Raw genomic sequence first — 8,717 nt, 5'->3', positions numbered from 1 at the left:
CCAAAACAGGGTCAGTTATACAGTTCATCCCACTGTTAGACACACCTTGCTGTCAGTACAATCGATCAGGCTCCACCTGCAAGGAGCTCCCAGCCCATGGCCAGCCTTATTAAGTCTTCTTTAGATTGTGGCCAACAACCACTTTGGAGAAGGCAATGGCACCCCACTCCAGTACTTTTGCCTGGAGAATCCCATGGATGGATGAGCCTGGTGGGCTGCAGTCCATGGGGTCGCTGAGAGTCAGACACAACTGAGCGACTTCACTTTCACTTTTCACTTTCATGCATTGGAGAAGGAAATGGCAACCCACTCCAGTGTTCTTGCCTGGAGAATCCCAGGGACGGGGGAGCCTGGTGGGCTGTCGTCTATGGGGTCGCACAGAGTCGGGCACGACTGAAGCGACTTAGCAGCAGCAGCAGCAGCAACCACTTTTCCTTTCTGATACAAGGCTCAAGTTAGAAAACAACAATAAAAAATACGTTTCGTGTTTTTAAGTTAAAAAATGAAGAATTCTACTTGGTCCTGGAAAAGGAATTTTCTCTCTACTGATGAGAAAAATGAGGCTCAGAAAGGAAAAGAGATTTGCCTAAGATCTTAGAGCATGTGAACAGTAGAGCTGAAGCAAGAATTTAATTCATTCCACTTGGGGCTCCCCACTCCATTTGCTAAGTTAGCCCTCTGGTCTGCCTGTGGGCTTGCACAGACAGATGCACCCCATCCATGAGCTGGATCTCCTGGCCTTGTGGTTGTGGGATTCACTGTGGCCTGGGCCACATGAGGCCAGGCAGGCTCTGTAGCCTGGAGCATCACCAGGCACTTCTTGGATCCTCTCCCCGCCCTCATCTCTGCTGGGTGTTCTGCTGGTCCGTGCTATACCACCCTGGGGTGGCTCCTGATACCCAGAGACTCTGGCTGCTGGAGGTCTGGCCTGGCCCAGGAGGGCCACAGGGTCCACCCCCATAGGGATGTCCCTCCTGACTTCTGGCCTCCACAGTCAAGATCTAACCCATGGGGTTTCTACAAAGGCTCCCTTCTACTGGCCCTGACTAGAGCCTTTTTACTTCCTTGAGTCCCTTGGTTTGTATGAGCTAAAAAGGCCAGGTTGAAAGGAGATCACAGATCATTCTGCAGAAGCTGGGGAGTTTGCATGGGGTCAAAGATCAGGGGTTGCTCATAACTGTTCTCAAACAAGGCTTCAAGAGAGTTGTATTTCCTTGACTTGAAAATAAAAGTGCACTGTCTGCAGACAGAATGGCTCTAGTTTAGGAGAAGAACCTCTTTTGCACATAAATTCAAAAATAAGAAATAACATCCACGTCATTCTAGAATGATCAGATGGCAGTCCCTGACTGACCAGGGATCCAATAAAAGATTACACTCGAGGCCATGGGACTGGTCAGTGGAGTCTGGGGCACTGAAGGATCCTATAGCTGGATGGTGAGACCTGTGTAAGTCCAGCCTTTTCTGGGAACCCAAGGGGCCTGGGAGGCAAGGGAAGAACAGGCAGAGAAGACTCACCCAGTCTGCAGAAAGAATGAACACGTGGTTCCTTCCCACGCCCCCTCCCTCCAGCAGCTTCTCTGGATGCCCAGCCCTCACCTGGAGCTTCCAGAACCCTTTTTGCACAGCTCTATCAGACTGTGCGATAATTATCTCTGTATTGTCTTTCTCATTCATTTTTGTCTCAGCAGAGTCCAGCAAGGTGTCCAGCATCCAATGGGCACCAAAAAAATGTTAAGCAAATGAAAGCACACAGTCACACAGTGACTGCAATTTGAAGGTACAACTAGGGCAACGGTAAACAGCAGCCATCTGACAGTAGAGGAAAACCCAGCAATGAATGAACCTTCCCTTAACCAGTCTTAACCAGAAGCTGGAGGGCTGCTCAGCCCCCACCAGCCCTTGAAGACTCAGCAGCCACAGGACAGCTGTTCTGTTCTATTTCTGGGCTGGGGAGACGTATCTTAGAGCTAAAACATATGTTCCCATAATTTTCAAAATTGAGTGTTACAAACAAGGAGAGAGGGGCAAGTAGCAGGTTGACCTAAGTAAGTTAAGGCTTTCTATATCATACACCAGCTCCACCTCCAATTCAACCTCATTCTCAGAAATCCACGGGCTCAAAGTCACAATTCCAAGTTCAAAGTGGACCTAATCCTGGTGGACACCCCTTTCTAATTTACAAGGCACGTGCTTTTAGTGCAAAACTTGCCAACTTACTTTTTCCACGTCTAGATCAGCATCCTCCTTCTTCAAAAAACTGTAGAAGAAAAAAAAAAATTACAAGGGAACTGAGCATTCTTCACCTGTAAACCACCCACAAAGCACTACCATAGAATTTTCACTTGCTGCAGATAATCGATTTGCCCACAATTTTTTTTCTTGTTCACACAATTGTTGTGAAGTCACAGTTGCCACAAACACCTGCCTGCAACTGCAAAGACCTGGGCCTGTACAACCAAAGGAAGCCAGCACGAGATCTTAAGTTTCCAGAACCAGGAAAAATAGAGATGGAGATCTTGAGTATGCACATGCATGCGTGCACACACACACACACACACACACACTCCTTTTGCAGAATGCCTATAAGTCATCCATAGCTGGGACATGTTAAAAATGTGTCCCCAAGGTCTTGTTCAACATACCTCTTGGCTTAAATCTTTCCTTAGTCCCCAGACCCTATCTGCCCCACTTCCTGTCTGACTGTGGGCAAGCCTCACTGTTGAAGCAGACTTCTTGGCATGGGCCTGCTTTCCCATCAGCTTGGGAGACCCTCTCCAAGAGGCTTTGCCAACCCAGCAGCCTGCACAACTTGTGCATGGAAACCTAGTCCCGAGATCACCTTAGAACCTTGTGTTAAGTCCTGGGTTCAGCTGATGCTGACTGATGGCACCCATGCCCACTTCACATGAATCTTTAAAATGCCAGGATCAAGACCTCCAGATTTCTCATGTTCTCTGTCTGCTGCTGCTTAGTCGCTCAGTCGTGTCTGACTCTTTGTGACCCCATGGACTGCAGCCCACCAGGCTCCTCTGTCCATGGGGATGCTCCAGGCAAGAATAGTGGAGTGGGTAGCCTATCCCTTCTCCAGGGGATCTTTCCGACCCAGGAATCAAACTGGGGTCTCCTGCATTGCAGGTGAATTCTTTACCAGTACTCTGCCTACAACCTGCCAATACTGTGTTCCAATACCTCATTTATTCTTTGTGATTCTAGCTGCTTGAACAAAGCTTCTGTTTTAATAAGGTGCCTAAAAAGAACAATAAAAACAGTTGAGTGGAATTATGTTGACAACAATATGTCAGGGTAGAAAGTAAAAGGTTTGAAAAATCTGCAGGAAAAAAAAGCAGAAACAATTTTTCCTATCTTAGTAGAGACTCAAACTTGCTTTTAGTATGATTCTTAGCATCTTTCTTTCTGGCCCATGGTTTAAAATACCCCCATCATAAATTATCAACCTCATCAAAACCATCCCCCCTTCATACACACACAAGAGAATTTTTACACTATTTGGAAGACTATATAATTAACAGTCACATCTTTGTTTTGTTTAATCAAAGATGACTCAGAATGAAGGGAAGAAAAAAATGACCATGGGGAAGAGAATTAGAAACTGATATATTGTCTTCTGCAGATGGGCATTCAAATCATGAACTCACTGCAGACATGCAAGAGAAGCAGCACAGAGGCTGGAGGGAGAGAATGGGCTAATGAGTTTGCCACAGTCCGTGCCTGGGCAACCCACAGCCCCATCTCTTCCTGGCTTCTGAGACACGCTGTCTTATCCTACCAAACGCCACTAGGCAATACATGCCTTCTCTTCTGGCTCCCCCACTGGGGGTCTAGACAGTGTTGAGCTATTAAAGAAAAAAGAAAAAGGAATTCTCTCTTTCTAGACATTTCAACTGGCCTCTCTATAACCTGCAAAGAGTCAGTCAGTACTATAAGAACTTTTCACCAAAGGGAACATCTATCTATACAGAGAAGACTGACGTCCATTCTTAAATACTTACAAAGAGGTTTAGGAAGGCTGTCATTCTGATATATGGACTTCCCAGGTGGTGCTAGGGGTAAAGAACTTGCCTGCTAAAGCAGGAGACCTAAGAGACAAGCGTTTGATCCCTGGGTTGGGAAGACCCCCTGCAGAAGGGAATGGCTACCCACTTCAATATTCTTGCCTGGAGAATCTCATGGACAGAGGAGCCTGGTGGGCTACAGTCCATGAGGTCGCAAAGAGTTGGACACAACTGAAGCGACTCAGCAGCAACAGCAGCAGCATTCTGATTTATAAAGTAGAATGTTCTAATTTGCCAGATGAGGGCTGCCTTCATCTGCCACAGAAAGAGCAGGTGGAGAATCATTACCCTCATCCAAAGCAGTGAGAAAACTTGGCCTCTCCCATGTACACAGCACAATAGCAACCTTAGAGGATACCAAATTCAGCAACATGCTCTGAAAGAATGAGCCTTCACTCCATGGCTCTTTAACAATCAGTACTAAAAGGAAAACTGAAAACCCACTTGCAGCTGCTGGCTCACTACTACACAAAGAATCTTATCCATACGTACATACATGCAGCATCATCCAATTTCTTTTTCAGGCTTACTAAACAGACGGAGTTAATTAACAAAGACAATACATATATGCACCATCCCGAAGCCAGAAACCAGAAGGATGTCACAGCGTCAACTTCAAAGACTCACAGCAAGCACACACGGCCTGAGATATTTTTAGGCACCAGCTCCATTGTTTCAAAGAGAATACGGGTGGATGAAATAGAATTGCCTGAAAGTAAAATTCATATGACAACCCATCTTGAATGAAGAGTAGCTTTAGCTTTTTAAAAACCAGTTATACCATTCTTAAATAAAGGCTGTTTCTGAAAAGTACAGAACAAATAAATTTTGGTCATCAAATACTTAGATGAAATAGAGGTAGTATTTTATTTCAATGACTCCTATATTTTAAAAGGGCTTCCCTGGTAACTCAGATGGTAAAAAACCTGCCTGCAATGCCAGAGACTCGGGTTCAATCCCTGGGTAGGGAAGATCCCCTGGAGAAGGAAACGGCAACCCATCCAATATTCCTGCCTGGGGAATTACATGGACAGAGGAGTCTGGCGGGCTATAGTCCAGGGAGTTGCAGAGTCGGACATGACTGAGCAACTAACACTTTCACATTAAAAAAACTGACCAATTATTCACCTTTTGGCTTATTCACTCAATTGTGTCTGACTCTTTTTTTATTTTTTGCAACCCCATGGGCTGTAGCCTGCTAGGCTCCTCTGTCCATGGAATTCTCCAGGCAAGAATATTGGACTGGGTTGCCATTCCCTTCTTTAGGGGATCTTCCTGACCCAGGGATCGAACCCAGGTCTCCAGCATTGCAGGCAGATTCTTTACCATCTGAGCCTCCAGGGAAGCCCAAATAGTTGACTATTTCCATATAAAAGCCCCCAATTGTGGGTTTCTGGGCATTAGGGCATGGTCCATGCTTTTGTTCTTCCTGCTGAAGTAGTACTGATACTTTGTTTGAAAACATGACTGAAGTGATCCAGATTCCCCCAGTGGAAAAGGCAGATCCATCAGATCAGATCAGATCAGATCAGTCACTCAGTCGTGTCCGACTCTTTGCCACCCCATGAATCGCAGCACGCCAGGCCTCCCTGTCCATCACCAACTCCTGGAGTTCACTCAGACTCATGTCCATCGAGTCAGTGATGCCATCCAGCCATCTCATCCTCTGTCGTCCCCTTCTCCTCCTGCCCCCAATCCCTCCCAGCATCAGAGTCTTTTCCAATGAGTCAACTCTTCACATGAGGTGGCCAAAGTACTGGAGTTTCAGCTTTAGCATCATTCCTTCCAAAGAAATCCCAGGGCTGATCTCCTTCAGAATGGACTGGTTGGATCTCCTTGCAGTCCAAGGCACTCTCAAGAGTCTTCTCCAACACCACAGTTCAAAAGCATCAATTCTTCGGTGCTCAGCCTTCTTCACAGTCCAACTCTCACATCCATACATGACCACAGGAAAAACCATAGCCTTGACTAGACAAACCTTTGTTGGCAAAGTAATCCATAAACGCTGCAAATGTGTGATCAACTGCAGGAAGGGAAGCTGAAGGATGAGGCCTGGACCCAAAATGAATCCTCCCCACTCTCTAGATCAGCTCAAGTCCTCCATCATTGGGGGAATACACAAAGATTTTTCTTTTTAGAAGAAACTCCAAAAATAATACTGAGAAGCCCTCAACTTCAAGCTCCTTCTTGATACAGCCACCCCCACCCCACCCCTCCTGCTCTCCTATTTCAGATGCCAGGGGACCTCTCCCATGGGCACCTACCATATACCCTGTGAGAGGACAGTGCCAGCAGAGGAATACCCTGACCTGGCAAAGGGACACTGGCCACATGTTTGGAGAATGGCAAGAGGCTTGACAGTGCGCAGGCCATGGGGTGGGTGCAGACGGTGGGAGGCTAGAGGGAGAAAGGTGGGAAGCTAAGGCAGAGGCCAGGTGGTGAGAGACAGTGTACACCAGTTTAGAAGTCGGGCAGTGAGGGGCACACATCTGCACCCACCAGTATATTTTCAACCCACCTCTCTCTTAGGAAAGGATAGAAAAACAGATAGAAGCCCCAGCATATTCCTGGCCCTGGACTAAGGATCCTCATTCCAGTCTCACTCACTCTGCTGGGTAAGTAGCATCCTCTCCTGATTGGCCTTCAGGGCCCAGGACAGAACCACCTTTCCGCACCTGTTCCCCTCTAGCCCTACTTCTACGAAGAATTGGATTTCCTCTCCTCCATGTGCCTATAGCACTTCAGGTAGGACTGGTCCCTGCCTCTCAATGGAACACCAGCTTGTCTGCGGCCAGAATGGCAGTGAGTAAGTACCGTGCCGGCAACACAAAGGGGACCTGTGCCATCTCTGTGGATGGAGGTGTGAAGGGTGGAGAGGGGCAGGGTGACTAATGAAGAACTGAACGCAGAAATGAAGGAAATGAAACTGCACTGAATCAGGCCGACCTGCCACCTCCTGCACGTAGGATCGCGGAGGGTGCTGGGGAAGGAAGGGGGTTATAAATCCAGGGTGCGCCCACATGCCACATACACCCATGTACCCAGAAGATGACCTGTTTTTTCAATTTAGTCCCATGTCTTTAGCTATAAATAAGTGACAAAGATCCATTCTGAAGATTCGGCTGTTACTTTTAATGTTACCCAGTGTTTCCTTTTTACTTGAAAAATGTGACCGAGAAACCAAGATTCAATACATTAGAATCATAATCATGTCTTGACTAAGATACAATGTAAGGAAGGGCCATGATGTAGCCAAGATTTAAATTGTGGCTTGGACTTTTGTTTGATTATTTTAAGAAATGGAAGATTGAGAGAGAAATGAGGTATACTTTTCTCTTGCCACAGAATCTCCTCTATTCCCAATTCAACCCTTTTCACTACTTGCAAAAGACTTAAAATATTTATTGACCTGCCAAAAAACATCTGCACGTTACTAGACACGTCTCCACATATTCACGTCTGAATGGCTTCTTTCTGCTCCAACGATCACAGCTCTATTCAATCAGAACTCAAGTGAGAACTCAGAGCTGTACGTGGTGTGATGTCAGTGGCCACCAAGGATAAAATGGCCATTTGATAGCAGCTTCCATATCAAGCGTGTCAACAGGGGCACTGTTCCTTCGGTTATTCTTAACTTAGGATCCAAGGCACAAAAAGACCAGGCAGGGCCAGACTCTGCCACAATTCCAAAGAAAGCTGAGACACATACAGAGTGCACACAGAAGTGCCTCAATGTTCTCTGGCGAGGGGGCAGTCCCTGGCTCCCTGCCTGCAACCCAGGAACAGGCCCACTCTCACAGTGGGCGCCCGGGACCTCCACAGCTGCACGCAGACATGCAGGGCACCCTGCTCTGCTGTGCAGCCCCCAGCTGGGGCTGGCCCCAGGACGGGACCCTGCTCAGACAAGGCCTTTCGTTGTGGGGTATTCCTCATTACCCCGTTTTCCCAGGAAAAAAAAATTTTCCCCTGCCTCTGGCCATTACTTTTAGTCCCAGACAAGCTCATTCTCCTCCTGTGTCTTCCTGTACACATGAACCTTCTAAGAAGGTTCGAGGCGGTGGCACCTGCAACTCTTCTCCCATCCTACCCACCCCTAGAAAAAGCATAGTGATGAGTACATGTTCAAAGTGGTGAGGGGCATAGGGCAGTGAAGAGCTTGGGGAAAAATGGATGCCACCCTCAAGGGTGTCTTCAGCTCCCTGAAATCAAGGGGACCCAGAAGGAATTCAAAGGAAAAGGTGAGTCTGGGAGAGGACAGCAAAAGTGGCTGGGGACACCTTTGAGCCTCCTACATTGAGAAGATGTCATGGGCCTTGGCCGATGTCAGACACACTTTGGGCTACTACCCCCTTCTTATTTCTTTTATATAAATATTCATGTACCTCAATGAAAAATCTAGAAACTCTGGAACCACTGTTATGACATTGGAGCTTTCCCCCTCTTGCCTATGCACACAGAAATGTTAACACTAGTGGAGCACTGCCATCTTGCCCATCACAACCAACAGCACATACAACCTTCGGAGAGAAACAGAAGGGGAAAGTCCCTCAAATATGAACAATGTGCCTAGTACAATTAACCACAGGCTCTATTGCAAGCAGTAAGGTGCAAAGCATAGACTCCGCTTCCTAATGATCCCTC

General features: G+C 47.0%; 1 protein-coding gene across 4 annotated transcripts in view; it reads right to left on the bottom strand.

The window, feature by feature from the left end:
* The window catches only part of FYN (FYN proto-oncogene, Src family tyrosine kinase), a 214,065-nt gene that overhangs the window by 182,673 nt on the left and 22,675 nt on the right, over positions 1-8,717 (bottom strand). For 3 of the 4 annotated variants that reach the window (XM_010856592.1, XM_010856594.1, XM_010856595.1), the window contains exon 2: positions 2,221-2,260. The exons of the other annotated variant lie outside the window; for it this stretch is intronic. The gene's annotated coding sequence lies outside the window, so the exon portion shown is untranslated. The remainder of the gene's footprint in view (positions 1-2,220; positions 2,261-8,717) is intronic. 4 annotated transcript variants of the gene reach the window in all.

This window comes from Bison bison, unplaced genomic scaffold (assembly GCF_000754665.1).
Source record: "Bison bison bison isolate TAMUID 2011002044 unplaced genomic scaffold, Bison_UMD1.0 scf7180017864373, whole genome shotgun sequence".
Classification (NCBI taxonomy): domain Eukaryota; kingdom Metazoa; phylum Chordata; class Mammalia; order Artiodactyla; family Bovidae; genus Bison; species Bison bison.
The sequence above is the reverse complement of the archived record's forward strand: the minus strand, read 5'-3'. Positions and strand labels throughout refer to the sequence as shown.